Source organism: Bos taurus, chromosome 24 (assembly GCF_002263795.3).
Source record: "Bos taurus isolate L1 Dominette 01449 registration number 42190680 breed Hereford chromosome 24, ARS-UCD2.0, whole genome shotgun sequence".
In the NCBI taxonomy this organism is placed as follows: Eukaryota; Metazoa; Chordata; class Mammalia; order Artiodactyla; family Bovidae; genus Bos; species Bos taurus.
In genome coordinates, this window is record NC_037351.1 from 50,739,262 (window position 1) to 50,760,048 (window position 20,787).

Consider the following 20,787-nt stretch of genomic DNA (forward strand, 5'->3'; position numbering starts at 1 on the left):
CTTGCTGAGGCCAGAGCAGAAGGTAAGAGCGGGATGGGGTTTCTCAAGCCCCTATTTTGCGGGCTGGAGGTGTGCACAGGTGCTGAGCTGTGGGCTGCTTGTGTGTGATGCTGTGTGATCAGTCTCTCCCAGGAGGGCACAGCTCGGGAGGGAGTCTCATCTTCATATTTGGTGGCTTCTTTTTCTGTATCTAACCGATGGAGAAAAAAGCTGACTTGCCCGACATTAGAAGGAATTTCTTGACATGGAAATAGGCTCCAGATCCTTTGCCAAAGGAAGCAAACAATTCACAAAACTGCATCGTGCAGTATTATTTCATTTTTTAACAACAGAAGCCTTATATCTTTCCATATTTATATTTACGTCTACACCTCTATCTCTGTCTCTATGCATGTAGAAAAGCATCTAGAAAGAAGGCTTACCAAAATATTGACATCTGTTAGTCTGGGGGATAGAAATGCAGTTAAGTTTTGTTTGTGTGTATTAGTCTTTAAAGGTTTTGTTTTCTTTCTTTCTTTCTTTTATGTCTCCCTCTTTTTTTCTTTACCATAAAGATATATATTACTAGTGTTCAGTTCAGTTCAGTTCAGTTCAGTTGCTCAGTCATGTCTGACTCTTTGGGACCCCATGGACTGTAGCATGCCAGTCCTCCTTGTCCATCACCAACTCCTGGAATTTACTCAAACTCATGCATTGAGTCCGTGATGCCATCCAACCATCTCATCCTCTGTCGTCCCCTTCTCCTCCCACCCTCGATCATTCCCAGCATCAGGGTCTTTTCAAATGAGTCAGCTCTTCACATCAGGTGGCCAAAGTATTGGAGTTTCAGCTTCAACATCAGTCCTCCAAGGAATATTCAGGACTGATTTCTTTTAGGATGGACTGGTTGGATCTCCTTGCAAGTGTAATAGACATAAATAAAGATCTACCTCTGACTTCTTCTGCTCACTAAACCATAGTAAGGAGCTCCTGGTTCGAGGTGCAAGAGGCCCTCGTGGAGAGTCTGGTGGAAGGAGCCATTCACTCTGACTGGGGGCTTTTGGGAATGTCGTGGAGGAGGTGGCCCTTGAGGGGGTGGTCCTACGAACGAAGGGGAGAAAGGTCACGCTGTGTTGAGGGAGCAGCGCCAGTGACAAAGCGAGTGGCTTTATCATGGTGACGGTCACCTCTGGGTCTCTGAGGACACGGGTGCCCCAAATGGCTGGGGGACAAGGGGACTCATCAGACACTCACATTTAGGTCTTCCATTTGGACCTCAGGGCTGCCTGCAGTCTTTCTTTGACCCTTTTCTGCTCAAAAGTCTTGTTCCTAAAGGAGCTTCAGTTTCATGGGGGCAGACCCTTCTTATGAAGTTCCCCCAGCAGGTTCCTCAGTGCTGAGCAGAGGGGAGATGTTCAGTGAGTCTGCAGGAGTTGAACTGACATGAAGTCCATGAAGGCAGCTGCAGAGAACCCCCCAGCCCATGTGATCAGTCTGGAGGAAAGGTTGAGGGTGACCTATTTAAAGAGCGTCCTTCTCTAGGGCTGTTCTTGATAGAGATGTGAGGGATATTACTAGTAATTTGGTACTCTCAATAGTTAAATTTAGCTTACAAATTATTCCCTTTTTGTTCGCTAGAACGGATTCAGGGATATGCATATGATAAAGTAATTCAAACTGGCTTTCTGGGAGGCTGCCTGCATGATGAACATGACATCTAGTTCCCTGCCTTTATGCTCACACGGCATAGTGAGCCATTTTCCCTGATGGATCCTTTCTGGTGAATTCCCTCTCAGGCTTATAAAAGCGTGATTACAAGTCAGGGACGAAGCAAGCCGGCTGTACTACTTGGGGTCTTGTCAAATCTGCCTCTGACATGGACATGCACTCGTGGTCCCCTGACTCGCTTCCCTCCGTGCGTGGAAAGCTGACCCTGGTGACAGCTCTGAGGTGAGGGAGGGGAGAACGCTAGAGAGGAGCCGTGAAGGACGCTGGCTGGCGAGCGACAGGGGAGACCCAGGCCCACAGGTCGGAGGAGACCCCTCCCCTCTCTCTCCAGAGCATCCTGTGGCCCCTGAGGACAGCCGTCAAGGGAGCCAGGCTTATCAGTAGCGGGTGGCTCCCAGGCACTTGAAACTGAACACGGACTCCAGGTGAGGTGTCCCAGGGGAGAAGGCCGCAGCCCCGACCCCATTCCCCCAGGATAGGCCCTGGGGAGCATACTGTTGGCAGGAGCGCTCACTCCAGACAACTGGGCAGTCGCACTAGCTGCCGTTCAACTTCTGGAAGTGAAATGAATCCCACTTGTCCCGCGGTGGAGTCACTTTGCTGCTCTCCTTTGTCCTAGCCTGACTGCCAGAACCTGCTGGGTGCACCTGGGAAGGTTTTGAGACGGTTTCTTGCTTTACAGACACCAGTGAAGCCTGTCTTCCTATAAAATCATGACTTAAGCCTTTTGTTAGTGATTGACAGGTGTGCAAAGTCCTGAGAGCAAAGCTATATTCACCCGCTAACCCACATATAACCTAATTTGAGATTAATTTGAGCCACAGTCTCAATCCCAACTTATGTCAAGTGAAGAAGGATGCCTTACTTAGAAGGAAAGGCTTGTTGAGAAGCCCTTCAGTGGATTTCTGCTCAGGTTCCATGGATGGGTCATAGGCTTGTGCCCCAGCTGCGGGGGAAGCTGGGAAAGCAGGTGAATGACATGTTCACATCTGCAGTGTGATGGGCTGTTCAGCCAGGAAGAGGGTTGGGGAGATGGATGCTTGTAGGCAGCCTTGAACATCTGCCATATTTCCCAGATGTCTGGTCCTCCAAATATCTGATCAGGCCATTGACAATAAAGTCCAAAAGTCCAACAAACCCCACTCTTCTAGCTCAGTTTGTTTCTTCTCTAGCTTTGACGCTGTTGCTGTAATTGGAGGTCCTGGTTCTTGCCAGTGACACTTCATCTCATGACACCATCTCTTGTCATTTTGCCATGTTGCCCAGAAACAACGAGAATCAGTGTTGCCATTCTGCCGGTGGTCTAACCAGTGACCCCAACGCTTGTTTCAGCCTTTTCACTGTCTCTTTAAATAGCTGTCTTCTTACTACATCTGTGTCCCCACAGCTCCATCCCCATCAATAGAGCCAGCTCTGTCTTCAGGCAGCGGGGAGAGTGACTCCATGGCAACCTTGCTGAGTCAACCTTAGCGGGGTCTTCCAGCACGTGATCTGGTTCTTATTTCAGTCCCCTTACTTAGAGGCTGGGAGTCCGTAATTTATAACAAGAACTCTAACTCGTGGGTGTGCGCCCTTGAGGAAACATCACTGTGTTTCTCCTCCCAGTGGGTTGGTTTCCAGAAGAACTTGTGTCCACGTTGTGTCTCTGATTCACTAGTTATAATTATACCTAACAGCTTATAACACAAACCTGATTGTGATGAACCAAACAGAAATTTTGTTTTTCTCATGTGAAAAGAAGTCTGGAGAAAGGCAGTCTAGAACTGATGCAGAATATACATAACGCTGTCAGAGACTGTCTTTCTCATGCTTCCTGCTTTATTGTCTGTAGTGTGTGGCTTTTGGCCTCAGGAGAGCAAGATGACTCCATCACTGAAAGAAATCACATTTCATTCCAGGCAGGAAGAAAGGAGGACAAAGAATAGTAAAAAGGGAAAGACTTTATTTATTTTTTTAAAATGAGGAAACACATTTTCTGAGAAGCTCTATTCTGTAGGCTTCTGCTTACATCTTATTGGCCGGATCTGGGTCATATGGCCGGGGTTTCCCAGGTGGTACTAGTGGTAAAGAAGCCGTCTGCCAATTCAGGAGATGGGGTTCGATTCCTGGGTTGGGAAGATCCCCTGGAGGAGGGCATGGCAACCCACTCCAGTAGGCTTGCCTGGAGAAGCCCACAAACAGAGGAGCCTGGCGGGCTACGGTCCATAGGGTTGCAAAGTGTTGGACACAACTGAGCGACTGAGCACAGCAGTACAGGTCACGTGGCTACTTCCTTATCAGTGAGGGGATCTGAAAGAGATAAGCTGGCACATTTACTGAATAAATCAATGTTCTCTTAGTTAAAGAAGAAGCAAGGCTGGATACTGGGTGGGTAGCCAACAGTGTCTGTCATGGGAACCCATCTCTTCAGGTCAGGTGTGGTCTGGGGGAAGGGGAAGAGTACCTGAACCACAGAAAGTTCCCTTTGTCCATACTCCCACAAGGCGCTCAATCTCCACTGGTAAACAGCTTGCAAAACTCCCACATTCCCTAGATGGCTGGCACATGTTTGCTTACGGCCATTTTGGAGGGTCCCTGCCTTCCTCTCAGGAGAGTCATTCCGTTCTACCTTCTGTCTCACTCCCTCCCTCTCTGCTTTCCTTCCTTATTTCATTCCACCCTTCCTTTGTCCCATTTCTTCCTTCCTTTCCTCTCACCCTCCCTCCCTTCCTTCTTGAAATGCTTCCTGAGTCCCTGATCTGTATCAGACGATGTCCTGGGCACTTAGAGACACAGGCCTATGTTGCCCCCTTCCTCTGTTGAGCAAGATGCCAAGTGAGACTCCTGGGTGCCACACAAAAATCATGGCTCTTCACTGAGCGTCGCCTGCTAGGAACTATCCAGGCAGGGGACATGTGTTTGCAGCTTGTGAAAGCTTAAAGAGATTTCTGGAAAGTGTGTTCCAACAGCCTACAAACCTTCTGAAAGCTTGCTCTAAGAGGAAAGACACAGGCCCTGCCTTCTCCCTGAAGGACGGAAGCCATCCCCAACCCTCCATCTGTTGACTTCATGCTCGTGTGTGGGAAGCTTGTTTTCCCTGTTACAGATGGCTGGACAAGCCAAGTCCACTCGACACGGCTGCGGCACAAGATGTCCCCCCTCCCCACTGCCCACTCCTACTCACATCAGTTGGGAATCTTGCTGGTGATGGACGCAGTGGGTCAGCCCCTGCAGAGGCCAGGCTTAAAGAGGCTTATGGCAATACAGTCACACATCCATATCTAGGACTCAAGACTGTTTTGAAAACTTCTCAACCTGTCAGTGAGAAAGATGTGCAGGATTTTCAATTATCCATGAAGTTGGACGGTGTCTGCTGGGGAAATGCTGAATTAACCAGAATAACTATAATATTTTATATGGTTAATAATCACTTACATTTGTCTAACATGTTACACTTTTCAAAGTGCTAATGTATACCTGATCTCATTGGACTTTTGAAAGAGTTTTAAAGTATGCTTCATATTATATATATAAATATGGACAGCTCTTTCCCTACCACCTAAGGGGTTTCCCAGGTGGTGCTAGTGGTAAAGAATCTGCCCGCAATGCAGGAGACGCTGGTGATGTGGGCTCAATCCTGTGTTGGGAAGATCCTCTGGAGGAGGGCATGGAAACCCACTCCAGTATTCTTGCAGGGAGAATTCCAGGGACAGGGGAGCCTGGTGGGCTATAGTCCATAGGGTTGCAAAAAGTCAGACACACCTGAGCACGCACACACTCCCAACCACCTAACAAAGGCAATAAAACTTCCACAGACACTGAATATCAATATCTCAGGAGCACTAAACCCCAAATGTTCCACTTTCTTTTACTTGCCTCATGAACCTGTTTTATTTATTTTTTAAAGTTTGTTTTTTAACATGGACCATTTTAAAAGACTTTATTGAATTTGTTACAACATTGTGCTTGTTTTATGATTTTGTTTTTTGTCATGAGGAATGTGGGATCTTAGTTCCCTGACCAGGGATTGAACCTGCACCCCCTGCATTGGAAGGCAAAATCTTAACCACTGGACCATTGGGGCAGTCCCATGATCCTGTTTTATAACACGCATTTTGTGTTCCTAATTCTTTTTCTGATGTTTTCAGATTTCTGTTACCCTAGAGTGTCCTTATTCTTGACATTGGATCTTTGATATCCCACATTAACCCACTTTGTTTTTGCTGTTTGAGTTTAAAAAAACAATTTATTGAGGTGAAATTTACATACAATAATCTGTACACATTTAAAAGCATTAATTTACTAAATTTTGACATATGTATAAACCCATAAAACCATCACCACAACCAAAGTAGTGAACATATCCATTTATTTCAAGCATTGGCCTTTATTTTTCCAATCAAAGGAAGCTTAACTAAGATGCCATTTTATTGACATTTTCTGGTTCTTGAATGTGTTTAGGGAGCGCTCTCATTCCAGTTCTGTACTCATGGGGCTGTCAGTTCAAGCGGGACCTCAGCCTTAATAAATGATATTTATACATATTCTGTGTCTCATTACCTCTAGTTTCGATTTCAGCAAATTCGGTCCATCTAATGTGGTAGTTGAAAGAGGACATTTCAGAGCTGGAAGATCTGAGTCCATGTCTCTTCCTTGCTTCTTTCTAGATGCCTGACCTTGGACAATAATGACTATCACGCCACACACCTTACTGGATCACACGAGAACCTCCTCACGCAACAGGATGTGAAAATGGAAGCTTCTCTTCAGTCCACGATACATGTCATATTCCAACACCAAATCATCACACGGACAGTTTACAAAGAAAATGTCCCTAAACTGATTCACGATCTCTTGAACTTCTCACCAGCTTTAAGATAATAAAAAGAATCAAGAAGTGGAGAGGACCGAGAATATGTGAGGGAATTTTATTTTATTATTATTATTCTTTAACAACTGAAGTCTAGTTAATTTACAAAGTTGTGTTAGTTTCAGGGGGATTTTCTTGAGTGAGGACTGTTTTCATAATGTGAATCTCCTGCCCTCTGAGGTCGCCCAGTGACAGGTGACTCCCAGGGGATCGTTCAGAGAGCTTGATGGGGAAGAGCTGACTTGGGGTGGGGGGACCTGATTCACCCCGAGAAAGATGCAGAGGACCAGGAGCTGCAGGTAGGTGGGTTGCCTGCACTCCTGGGGACTTGTGGGATGAAGGGAGCATGAGGACTTCTTGAAGGTCAGAGATTGGTTGACCTCATGCCATTGAGGATCTAGAGAAGGTAAGGAGAGAATGAGGGATGACCTGATGGAGTCCGTGTGGGCACTGCACAGGGCCATGGGTCATGGGGAGCAGTGCCCAGAGGAGCAGAATTCAGGGTCCGTGTTGTGGGATCGTGGCCGGACAGGCAAGCAGAATGACCTCCAGTGGGTCCAAGAAAGCACCTGTGCGGGAAGAGGTGGCTTTTAATGTCCACCTACCGGCCAGGAGAGCAGAAGCTGTCGGTCATGGGGGAACCTCCTTGTCCCTCCTTACACCTTCCTCTTGTCTCTCCCCACATGCCACTCCCTGGGGGACCTCCCAGAGGTCTGGGAGGGCAACAGAGAAGTCTCACCCTGAACGTGTCTTATAATTTCTGAATTGGGAGATTTTGCCTCCAAACCAGCAGAAGGGTCATAGGATCTGACCATATTCTCATCTAGGAACAGGGGAAATGTACTCCTCCATATTAAAGGGGAAGTGAAAGACAAAAATAAAGTTGCATTTAAATTATATCACAAATGATGCTTGCTTATCATACAAGTAACTCCCTTACATGGAAATGTCATGTAAATCTTAGTGACTGTTCAATACATCCTTTACCATTACCTCTCACTGGTCTCACAACACCCATTGCAGTGGGTCTGGGGTTGGGGGTGAGGACCAAGAATTTGCATTTCTAATAAGCTCTTGGGTGTCGCTGATGCTGCTGATCTGATGCCCGCCCTTGGAGAACCACGGTTCTTAAACCCTGGTTCTCCACCTTGGCTCTATATTGGAATTACCTGGGGGAGAATTAAATACTGATGCTTGGGTCCCAGCCCAGAAGTTTGATTGAATTGGTGAATCTATTTAATGGATTAAAATTGGTGTGACCAATTCATAGACCAATTCACAGGTTAAAAGCTTCACTGGGAGTTAGAGGAGGAATATTTACTTTTATTTTAAAATTCTGATTTACCTAATTGAAGGTGGAGACCTTAACTTTCTGCCTTATACATTTTGGAATTATCTGAACTTTTAACAAAAAGCCTATGTCACTTTATGGGGGTTCCCAGATGGCACTAGTGGTAAAGAACCTGCCTGCCAAAGCATTAGACAGGAGAGACGTGGGTTCAGTCCCTGGAGGGGGAAGATCCCCTGAAGGAAGGCACAGCGAACTACTCCAGTATTCTTGCCTGGAGAATCCCCTGGACAGAGGAGCCTGGTAGGCCATAGGGTAGCAAAGAATCGGACACGACTGAAGCCACTAAGCATGCATGCATGTCACTTTATAATTAGCAAGCAAACATGTGACTTTATTTTTTCCATCATTTGTGCCCATTTTAACATGTATCACAACTCTTTCAAATCTTAGAGGACATTTGGAACTCTTCTCCATCATTCCTTTAATCATTGAAAAAATGCCCTCTGGGTCTAATAAAATCTAGCTCATTCCAAATTCCAAATTATTTTATTCTAATTTCAGTGATTACTATGGAATGTTGGGAAAACTTTATCCTGCACCTTATACTTCATAGAGATTAGAGATCTTTTGTTCTCTCACAATCCAGAAAATTTTACGGATCCATTTCCCTTTCTGGGGTTCCAGGCTCCTGTATGTAGTGAAAGTGAAAGTTGTGTCCAACTCTTTGTGACCCCATCACTATACAGTCCATGGAATTCTCTAGGCCAGAATTCTGGAGTGGGTAGCCTTTCCCTTCTCCAGGGGATCTTCCAACCCAGGTCTCCTTCATTGCCGGTGGATTCTTTACCAGCTGAGCCACAAGGGAAGCTCAGGGATACTGGATGGGTAGCCTATCCCTTCTCCAGGGGGTCTTCCCAACCCAGGGATTGAACTGGGGTCTCCTGTATTACAGGTGCATTCTTTACCCACTGAGCTATCAGGGAAGCCTGGATGTAACTAAACACATTTATTTACTTGTATTCTCACAAGTAAGTAGAAACACCTACTGAGGACTTATATTGAGAATTGTTTCCATTTTACAGATCTGGACACAAAGGCTTAGAAGATTTCCAAATTCATTATTACAGGATTATGTGTGTAGCTTTATAGGTGTCTTTCCTACCCACATATTTATTGACTATCTATCATTTGTAAACAGCAGAAATGTATTTAATTTCTGACTTGATGGGTAGCTCATCTGTCATAAATCTTCAATCAGCCTTCCCAAATTCTGCCCAGAGACCCTTTTTATTGTAGATTGATTTCTGATGATTTCTCACATGTCTGTCTTTTTTAAAGACACAATTGAAATATTCTTGCATGGAGGAAAGATTACTTTTGGGAGGCAGTTACACATTTTATTATTACTCCCAGGCTCCCATTCATATGCAGTGTCATAAATACACATCTGGCAGCTGAGGTTCTCTTTCTTTCCAACATGCTCATTTTGTATATTAAACAAAATTCTACCTCTACATGATTCCCTTTTCCTATTACTGACTTGTGGGAAGATGCCTGAAACCCACTCCCTTTATGTACCATAAAATTCTCTTTAGGTATTACTCTTTATTTCTTGTACTAAAATCACATCCAGTTTCTTCTCTCTCAGGGCCATGCCAACTGTGACTTTAATGTTTTTCATTTTACTACTTTTATGTATTTCTAAATTGTGCCTTTTCTATATAGATGTAATTTTATTAAGACCTACATATTTCCTTTGATTGCTGTCTCCTCACGGCTCCCAATCTTTGTTCTTTTAGCATCAGGGCCCATTCACTCTGAACCCAGCATTTTTTTTGGGGGGGGGGTGCTCTCATTTAATTTATTTGCTGTCTTCTTTTTTCTCCTCTGTTGATTCATTTCGATGTAATTGACTATTTCCCTTCTTTTCCATGAGTTAGCCATCCCCCAAAGCTTTTGCCTATAAGATTTTATGACAAACATTTTCAAAATACAAAAAAGTATAAAGGATTTTATAGTGAACATCCACACACCTTCCACTCAGATGTCACCATTAATATTTAGTGCGGTTACTTCATCACATGTCTATCCATCTATCTGCTCCTCTTTTTCCATCTATCACACCACCTTCATTTGGATGCATTTTGAATCAGACCAAACAAGTCAGCTGAATATTTTTAAAGTTCAATATTTGTTTATCATTCTTTTGTCCCCTTTGAGGTCAAATTTATATACAATGAAATGCATAAATCTTCAATTTACCGTGTGGTGTGTTTTGACAAATACCGGTCACTTAGCCTGACTCCACAGACTGGGAACACAGTTCAGGGTGCAGGGTGGCTTCCCTGACCTCGGGGCTCAGTGACTGCCTTTTTGGTCTGGTCATAAGGCAGTTCCTGCCCCTAACATCAAGGCCACACTCACGCCTCAACTATACTCTCTTTCTCTGCTTCTATTGGCTTCTTCTGTCCTTCTCTCCACATGTTCTCTACTTCCACTCAGTGTCGGCCACCTCTTTGTGTGTGCCATGACCAGACTTGTTATGAAAGAATCTGGTTGGTTCAGTTAGTCGCCAGCCGCTATCGGCCATCCCTGTTTGGTAAAACTTGCCAGATTTCAGAGGGCTGTTTTTGGAGTCAGGTGCCGGGGGTGGAGGGTGTGACCTGGCTTTAGAGGCAAGTTATTACTCTGGCTGCCCTCTCCTAAGGGGACTATGGAACTGGCAGGCTCAGAGCATCTTGTCCAGGACACATAGTGAATCTGGCCCTCACAAGCTAAAGACGTCACAGTCCCCAAATGAGAAGTCCCAAGCACACGGATGGTTAACCCTTTCCTTCCTTTGCTATAGTTGATTTCATAATAAACTATATGTCCCTCAAGTCAAACCCCTTTTGTGTCTGTTTCTTTGCTGGCACTGTTAGTCTCCCTTAGTATATAATTCAAGCAAATTTTCCTGGAGGAGGCAAGCCTTGATCTGCAAGGGCCTAATCTTATTTTACTTATATGGAGAGTACATTGTGAGAAATGCTGGGCTGGAAGAAGCACAAGCTGGAATCAAGATTGCCAGGAGAAATATCAATAACCTCAGATATTCAGATGACACCACCCTTATGGCAGAAAGTAAAGAGGAACTAAAAAGCCTCTTGATGAAAGTGAAAGAGGAGAGTGAAAAAGTTGGCTTAAAGGTCAACATTCAGAAAACTAAGATCATGGCATCTGGTCCCATCATGTCATGGGAAATAGATAGGGAAACAGTGGAAACAGTGTCAGACTTTATTTTTTGGGGCTCCAAAATCACTGCAGATGGTGATTGCAGCCATGAAATTAAAATGTTTACATGTATAATAAAATAATAAAAGGAATAATAAGGGACACATCCATCAACACTACCACTAATAAGATGTTATTTCTAACCCAGCAGACCAGCAAAACCCTAATCCTCTAACCTTTAAGAATCCATAAAGATCAAGTTTGGCATTTGGCACACAGGCGACCTTCACGTGTCCCCCTTTTCCAAGGTATTAGTTAGTATAGAAAATATTTCAGAATGATTAGAGCAATGATTAGAAAGCCCTCAAGGAAAGAAAAAAAGTGTTATACCCAGATAAACTGCACAAAAGTAAATAAGCAACTGACAGATATTTTCAAATATGACAGAATCTGAAGAATGTAGTCATTTAGGAGCTTGAAATTGGCAGATACAAACCACTATATATAAAATAGATGAACAAAAAAGTTTTACTTTATTGCACAGGAAACTGTATTTCATATTCTATAATAAACCATAATGAAAAAAGAATATTTGCATATATGTTGGCATAGGAAACTATTCAATATTTAGTAATAAATCATAATGAAAAAAGTAAATGTGTATATGTGTGTGTATATATATATATTCACACACAAACATGACTAAATCATTAAATCACTTTGCTGTACACCAGAAACTAACATGACATTGTAAATCAACTATACTTCAATAAGAAAGTAATAATAAAAAAGTAGTCATAAAAAAAAGTAGTCAGAGCTGCCACATGTGGCATACATGTATGTGGCATTCCATAGACTGTAACATGAATGCTGTTCCCTGGAATTGTGCACTGCACAATCTGCACAGATGTGTGTAGCAGTGCTGAATATGGTTCATATTTCCTATAATACCTTGAAACACTAATAAAGGATAAAATTTAATTGCATAAAAGGTAAGTGGAAGAGGTAAAACAAAAAGGACTGGCAGTAGGGATTGAATCTATCTAAGTGCAACAATAAAACTAACAGCAGTGGCAAATATGGCTCAGAATATAATGTGAACATTACAAAGAAAGATAATGTACACAAATAATTAAAAACATCAGACGGTAGAGAGAATGAGACGGAGAAGGAAATGGCAACCCACTCCAGTGTTCTTGCCTGGAGAATCCCAGGGACAGAGGAGCCTGGTGGGCTGCCGTCTATGGGGTCGCTCAGAGTCGGACACGCCTGAAGCGACTTAGCAGCAGCAGCAGCAGCAGCAGAGAATGAGAAGGTGGGTAATGTAAGTGTATGGATCTTCTCATTTCTCACGGAGGGTGGTCCAAAGATACTGTCTAAATCTGCTAAATCAGGTAACAGGCTGTCAATACATATAAAGCTATGAAAGTAAAAAAGTATCCGAAAAGAAAATTGGGTAATAGGAGAGAAGGGAGGTAGGAAGAAATTTCATCTTCATTCATAATGTGAAGCCAATAGGTTTCCTAAAAATTAGAGAAGCTGGACTTTTTTTTACTATATAGTTCAAAAATTCATAAATAAAAACGATAAATATCTTGGTTTGAAAAGCAAAACTATTATGATTAAAAGAATAGGGTTTGAAGTCAGACTCCCTAGCTTTGAATTCCAGTTGATTTGCTAGTTGTAATATCTTGAACAAATTAATGAAATGCTAATCCTTAGTTTTTTCATTTGTCAAGTATGATTATAATAGTGCTTATTTCATAAGGTTATGAGGAGTAAATGCAATAATGAATCTAAAAGTCTTAGCAATAAATATTAATTATTATTATAAATAAATGCTATTATTACTTTGCCATTCATTATTTTCATTAAAAGATGCTTGCTCCCTGGAAGAAAAGTTATGACCAACCTAGACAGCATGTTAAGGAACAGAGACATTACTTTGTCAACAAAAGTCTGTCTAGTCAAAGTTATGGTTTTTCCAGTGGTCATGTATGGATGTGAGAGTTGGACTCTAAAGAAAGCTGAGCACCAAAGAATTGATGCTTTTGAACTGTGGTGCTGGAGAAGACTCTTGAGAGTCCCTTGGACATCAAGGAGATCCAGCCAGTCCATCCTAAAGGAAATCAGTCCTGAAAATTCATTGAAAGGACTGATGCTGTAGCTGAAATGCCAATACTTTTGCAATCAGGCCACTGATGTGAAGAACTGACTCACTGCAAAAGACCCTGATGCTGGGAAAGATTGAAGGCAGGAGAAGTGGGTGACAAAGGATGAGGTTGGATGGCATCACTGACTCAATGGACATGAGTTTGAGTAAGCTCTGGGAGTTGGTGATGAACAGGGAGGCCTGGTGTGTTGCAGTCATGGGGTCACAAAGAGTCAGACACCATTGAGTGACTGAACTGAACTTGTCTTGACTATTGTATATAGTGCTGCAATGAACATTAGAATGCATGTGTCTTCTTGAATTATGATTTTCAGGGATGGAACTGCAGGATCATATAGTAACTTTATTTTTAGTTTTTAAGGAAACTCCATACTGTTCTCCATAGTGGCTGCACCAATTTCCAATTCCAACAACAGCTTAGGAGGGTTTGTAATTTTAAATAGAATGGTCCATAAGGCATCATCAAGAAGCTTCCCTCTGAGAAAAGTCCTGAAGGAGGTGAGCAAGTAAGCCATGTGCCTGTCTGGGGAGGAGCAAGTTCAAAGGTTCTGAAGTAGAAGCATGCCTGGTGTGTTCAAGGGACTAACCATAGGGAGATCAGTTGTCTGGAGTGCAGAGGTGAAGGGGGAGACTGACAGATAAGGGAGGTCAGAAAGGTAATGAGGAGTGACAGATCATGTAGGATCTACTGTGTACATATGTGGTAGTAGCTCAGTCGTGTCCAACTCTTTGAGACCTCACGGACTATAGCCCACCACCATCCTCTGTCCATGGGATTCTCCAGGCAAGAACACTGGAAACAGTAGCCATTCCCTTCTGTAGAGGATTTTCCCAACCCAGGGATTGAACCTGGGTTTCCCACATTGCAGGCAGATTCTTTACCATCTGAGCCACCAGGGAAGCCCTGTAGGACCTACTACTATTACTATTACTACTACTATTATTACTACCTTTACTACTATTACTACTACCACTATTATCACCTCTACCACCATTATCACCACCAGTGCTACAGCTATTACTACTGCTATAGCTGTTGCTGTGACTCCTAATTCCACTATTATTCAGGGTATGAGGATACAGGAGAGGGATATGGTAAGACAAAATTTACAAATAAGTTTGCTTTTAGAGTAGAATTCTTAAATTTTTGCCATTGACTCTAGTGGCCCTTGCAAACCATAAACCCTGCATGCTGCTTAAAAATCCACCACACCAAATTCACCACCTAAAAACAGGTGCTATGCCAATGAAGGGTAATGGAGTAAATGAGAGAACGCGTACTGGCCACTGATGCAGGCCTGACTCTCTACCAGCTTCTGTGCAGAATACAAAAGAAAGATGACTTGGTCCCTGCCTTTAAGAAATCTGTAGTCTTGTTGGAGTTAAAAAAAAAAAAAAACCAGATAGACAGAAGTTCTCAGCTGGTAGTGCTGGCTCCAGGTGGGAGGCAATGAGGACTCTAGAGAGGATGATGAGGGAGCTTCCTGAAGCTTCACCTTGAAAAGTGATCAGACAAGAGAGAGAATCCCAAGCAAGAATAAATAAACAAAAAACCTGTTCATGATAGCAGTGAGCTTGAGCTGGGAGTGCAGTGGGAGGTGAGGTTACACGGTTGAGGGTGAGGGAGGACCTTGAAAGCTCAGCCAAGAAGTGTCAAAGGTAAAAGATTAATGTAGCTCTCCACAAGTGCGAGCAGGAAAACGTACTAGTCTACTGTAAACCCTGATAGAGAAGAGATGGGCCAGAAGCCCACCTGGATATGGTGCAAGAAGAAATTCACTTGGAGAACTGCTGGGGGAGACTTCTGCTGATTGAGCTACCTTAATGCTTTGTGAAGAAGAAGTAAAGAGCCTCTTGATAAAAGTGAAAGAGGAGACTGAAAAAGTTGGCTTAAAGCTCAATATTCAGAAAACTAAGATCATGGCATCTGATCCCATTGCTTCATGGCAAATAAATGGGGAAACAGTGGAAACAGTGTCAGACTTTATTTTTTTGGGCTCCAAAATCATTGCAGATGGTGACTGCAGCCATGAAATTAAAAGACGCTTGCTCCTTGGAAGAAAAGCTATGACCAACCTAGATAGCATATTAAAAAGCAGAGACATCACTTTGCCAACAAAGGTCCATCTAATCAAGGTTATGATTTTTCCAGTGGTCATGTATGGATGTGAGAGCTGGACTATAAAGAAAGCTGAGCACCGAAGAATTGATGCTTTTGAACTGTGGTGTTGGAAAAGACTCTTGAGAGTCCCTTGGACTGCAAGGAGATCCAACCAGTCCATCCTAAAGGAGATCAGTCCTGACTATTCATCAGAAGGACTGATGCTGAAGCTGAAAGTCCAATACTTTGGCCACCTGATGCGGAGAACTGACTCATTTGAAAAGACCCTGATGCTGGGAAAGATTGAAGGCAGGTGGAGAAGGGGATGACAAAGGATGAAATGGTTGGATGGGATTACCGACTCAATGGACATGAATTTGAGTAAACTCCGGGAGTTGGTGATGGACAGGGAGGCCTGGCATGCTGCAGTCCATGGGGTCGCAAAGAGTCTGACACGACTGAGCGACTGACGTGAACTGAATGCTTTGTGCTCTTCAAAAATTCCCTTTCCTACTTGCGGGCAGTTAGGGGAGCTCTCTTATCAGACTCCTGTCTCCAGTTGCAGCAAGATGGACTGAAGTCTGTTACATGAATGCATTTTAAATGCATTATAAGACTAGAGATTCCAGAAATGGCAGGGATAAAGGCTGCACTCGTCCTGATTTCAGCAGATAAAGGGGAATTCAGAGCGCAGAGAGACAAGAAAATCTGTTGTTGAAGGCAGGAACCAAAGGGAGGGGCTTTAGAGATCGGCCATCCTCACACCATCCTCTAATCAGAGTTGCCTACGAAGGTAACCTCACACCCACATTCTGCTGCTTCTCTCCCACCTCCAGACCTTTCAGGGCCCAGAGATGGGACACCGTCACTTTATCTTCTCCTGGGTCAGATCTTTAATCTGTTAAGAGAAATGTAGCCAGACAACAGAGGCACCGTTTTAGGAGAAATTTCCAGCTGCCACCTGATCTACAGGTCCCAGGTTGTCTTCTTTCAAGTAGTTTTTTGAGACTTAAAGTGCACATCATTAGCAAAACGCAGCATCTCAGCCCTACTCCATCCTTACTTACTCACAATTCCCTGGTGGTTCACGTGGTAAAGAATCCGCCTACAGTGCATGAGACCAGGTTCGATTCCTGGGTCAGGAAGATCCCTTGCAGAAGGGAATGGCTACCCACTCCAGTATTCTTGCCTAGAGAATTCCATGGACAGAGGAGTCTGGCGGGCTAGGGTCCATGGGGTCACAAAGAGTCGGACAGGACTGAGGGACTAACACTTGCAAAGGCCTTTCGCAGTCTGTCCTCTGATGGTCTAGCCTCCTCTCCCTTGACTGTCTCTTGTCTCAGCTACTATAAACTCTGGCATCTGGGTTTTCTGTCCCTCTGCGCATGCACTCAGGCTCATCCTTGGGCTCCAAATGGTGTTCTTTCCTTCTCCACCGGATGGATGCTGTTCTGATTGCTGCACCCGGTCCTGCTTTCCTCTTCTGCAGGTTTTCCAACCCTAGCTGCACATTAGAATCAACCACCAGGAGCTTTTTAAAAAGTACGGAAACCCAGGCCTCACCCCTGGGGAATCTGACTTTCTTGATGTGGGGACAGATGTTTGGACGTTGGTACTTTTAAACAGTTGCCTAACTTGGTGCTTCTTGAGCTTTGCTGTGTCCACCCACCCCCTGGGGATGTTTCTGAAATGCAGATTCTGATTCAGTAGGTCTCATGGGGCCTGGGATTCTGCTTGTCAGATGTTATGAGGTTGTTGGTTCACAGACTGCACTTGGAATAGTGAGGTCTGGCATGGATGGTTCTGAAGTGCCTGGAGGCTGGCTGCCCTTCTTCTATAGGACACTTTCAGGCCTCCTGATCATCACTCTTCCTTAGCTGCTCCATCTTTCTGTGTCCGGCCTTCTGATTTTTTGACATTTCTTATCATAATAAGGTTTTCTCTGATTTTCTGTGCAACCTACAGTGATTAAAAACTCCAATAAAAAGTAAATTTAGGTGGGAGGGAGGTTCAAGAGGGAGGGGACATATGTACACCTATGGCTGATTCATGTTGATGTATGGCAGAAACCAACACAAATTTGTAAAGCAATTATCTATCAATTAAAAATTAATAAATTAATCAAAAATTTAAATATTAAATAAACAAATTTTAAAAGTAACCTCCAAAATAAAATTCAATGAGCTGTTTCATGAGGGAGAAAATTTCATATGCTTTTTACTAGCAAACACTTTGGCATCAAGATACAATTTCTGTTTAAAATGCTTACTAGGAAATTGGTAAGACATCAAAGAAAAACATTTCCCACAGAAGCAAAGAAAAGCTGGTTTGTTCACTTAAGAAACACAGTTTAAGGGCTATTTGAAGTATTTGATATGAAAAGGAAATATGAAGAATTTGCAATAATAATGATAGTAATAATGATAAGAGTTAATACTTTTATCATTAGATAATAGTTATATATTATATTAGTTATATACTAGATATATATACTAGTTATATATTATACTAGTTATATATTATATTATAAGATAATCATTAAACATTTATTATCAAGGTAATGTTCTAAATGCTTTGTAATGACTCTACTAAACCTAAAATTAAAAATCCTAAAATTGTCCTTTGAGATAGTTCCTATTAACTATCCCCATTTTTTCAGGCAAGGAAATGGAAACTCAAAGGTGTTAAGTACTCAGCTGTGTGAACTAGCAGGTCACTTAACTGAAACAAATGACTTAACACTAAAAAATAAAGAAAATAACTAGAATCATCCAGAGGTTAGAGACATCATTTAACACCTGTGAAAGCAGATCACTGAAAAAGCTTTCCAGAGAAAATACCCGTTACCCAGCTTCTATCTACAACTTACACACTTTCAGTGGTGTTTGTGAACATCAACTAGGCAAGGAAAAGTTCTTGAGACACGTGATTCATGATTTTGAACGCAGTTTGAAAACCTGGGGAGCAATGAAAAAAATGCTTCCTCTTGCTTTAGGGAGTTTTTGTCATCTTTTATTTAACCTTTGTATTCTTACTGTGAAATTCTTCAGCCAAGTCAGTTTGTGCTGTAAAATTCTCCCAAAAGAGTATTTTAAAGATTAAGTATTTAGATTTAATGGTAAAGAATCCACCTGCCAATGCAGGAGATGCAGGACACACAGGTTCAGTCTCTGAGTTGAGAAGATCCCCTGGAGAAGGAAAGGGCAACCCACTCCAGTACTCTTACCTGGGAAATCCCATGGAGAGAGGAGCCTGGAGGACTACAGTCTATGGGGTCACAGAGAATCGGACAGGACTTAGTGACTAAACCACCACATCTGCATTTAATACTTAGTAGATATCTAGAAAAGCAGATACCGGCAGTTGCATAAAGCATATGTGGTATTTCTCTGGTGTGAAGGACTCTCTAGGAATGAAACCTACATTTGTATAAATACATCTGTAGGAGATAAGCATTCTTATGACGGCCTGACAGCTCTCGGATAGGTTTGTGCCCAGGTGGATTCTTTAACACTTAATGTGCATGTTTTCTCAGGGGCCAGAACTAGATCCATTCAGCTTTGTATCCAGCTCCCTGCCGGGTTGCTCACTGTGTTTACTGAACTAAACCAGTATCCATAGTTAGTGTATACTGAGTGCTTTCTCTGATCCAGGCACTGTGCTGGGTGCTTTTGCAGGGATTAGCTCATTAAAGCTTTCCATAAAGCCACGAGGTATGCACACTAACCCAGGCCTCTGATGACAGCTCCCCTCCTGAGAACTGTGTGTTGGCGCTTCTTCACCTGTGGGTTTGGGCTGCCCTGAGGCCATGTGCCCTTGGCAGCTGCCACGGTGCATACGACAACTCGCAGCCCAACTTCTCAACAGACATTTTTCTCTTCCTGAATTATTATTATTTTTTCTTACTACCCAGCTCACGAACTGGGCAGTAAAGCTACTGACAGAGCCCCCAAAATAAAAATTCTATTTTTCTGCATTTCTGAGATTCTCGCTGAATCCCAAATCAAGTATACATTTCCCATTTGAATTTTTGGAGAGCTAATAAGCTGCAATTGCATTCCAAGATTTTCTCAGAATCCTAACTCAGATATTTTCCCCAACGTGACTCTTTAAAGAATGAACACTACTAAAAGCTTTACATTCAACTCCACATTTAATTAGAAGCTGTCTTAAATGTGGTTCCCTCTTGAATTGTCAAATAGCCTAATGATTTAGTTATTTTATCCATTTTACAGGTGAGAAAACAGGCATAATAGTGTTTTATTCAAAGTCACACTGCCTTTTTAAAAAATAGATGTCACCATTCGTAAGATACAAGATGTATATAGGACAGATAATATAGGTATTGTTATCCATATTTTATGCATGAAGAAAAGAGGGTGTTAAAGGTAAGAACTAAAGAGCCTCTTGATGAAAGTGAAAGAGGAGAGTGAAAAAGTTGGCTTAAAACTCAACATTCAAAAAACTAAGATCATGGCATCCGGTCCCATCACTTCATGGGAAATAGATGGGAAAACAGTGGAAACAGTGTTAGACTTTATTATTTTGGGCTCCAAAATCACTGCAGATGGTGACTGCAGCTATGAAATTAAAAGATGCTTACTCCTTGGAAAACAACTATGACCAACCTAGACAGCATATTAAAAAGCAGAGACATTGCTTTGCCAACAAAGGTCCATCTACTCAAAGCTATGGTTTTTCCAGTAGTCATGTATGGATGTGAGAGTCGGACTAGAAAGAAAGCTGAGCGCAGAAGAATTGATGCTTTTGAACTGTGGTGTTGGAGAAGACTCTTGAGAGTCCCTTGGACTGCAGGAAGTCCAACCAGATCATCCTAAAGGAAATCAGTCCTGAATATTCATTGAAATGATTGATGCTGAAGCTGAAATTCCAAAACTTCAGCCACCTAATGCGAAGAACTGACTCACTGGTAAAGACCCTGATGCTGGGAAAGATTGATGGCAGGAGGAGAAAGGGACAACAGAGGATGAGATGGTTGGATGGCATCACTGACTCAGTGGAGATGAATTTGAGTAAACTCTAGGAGTGGGTGATGGACAGGGAGGCCTGGTGTGTTGCAGTCCATGGGGTCGCAAAGAGTCGGACTCGACTGAGCAACTGAACTGAACTGAACTGAAAGAAAATAGGCATCATACTGTTTTGATTGCTGTACTTTGCAGTATAGCTTGAAATCAGGGAGCATGATACCTCCAACTTTATACTTCTTTCTTAAGATTGCTTTGACTAATCAAGATCTTTTATTTTTCTATAGAACTTTTAGAATTATTTGTTCTAAATATTTGTGAAAAATGCCACTGATATTTTGAAAGGAATTTCATTGTATCTGTAGAATCCCTTGGGAAGTATGGTCATTTTAACAATCTATGAACATCAGCATATTTTTCCATTTGTTTGTGTTGTCTTCAATTTCTTTCACAAAGTCTTATAGTTTTTCA

The 20,787-nt window shown here is 42.7% G+C and overlaps 1 long non-coding RNA gene across 1 annotated transcript in view; it reads left to right on the plus strand.

Annotated features, from left to right (window-relative positions):
• Nucleotides 1-20,787, plus strand: part of LOC132343789 (uncharacterized) — a 138,743-nt gene that overhangs the window by 46,872 nt on the left and 71,084 nt on the right. The window contains exon 2 of the long non-coding RNA XR_009492748.1: nucleotides 6,354-6,603. This is a non-coding gene — a long non-coding RNA (uncharacterized lncRNA). The remainder of the gene's footprint in view (nucleotides 1-6,353; nucleotides 6,604-20,787) is intronic.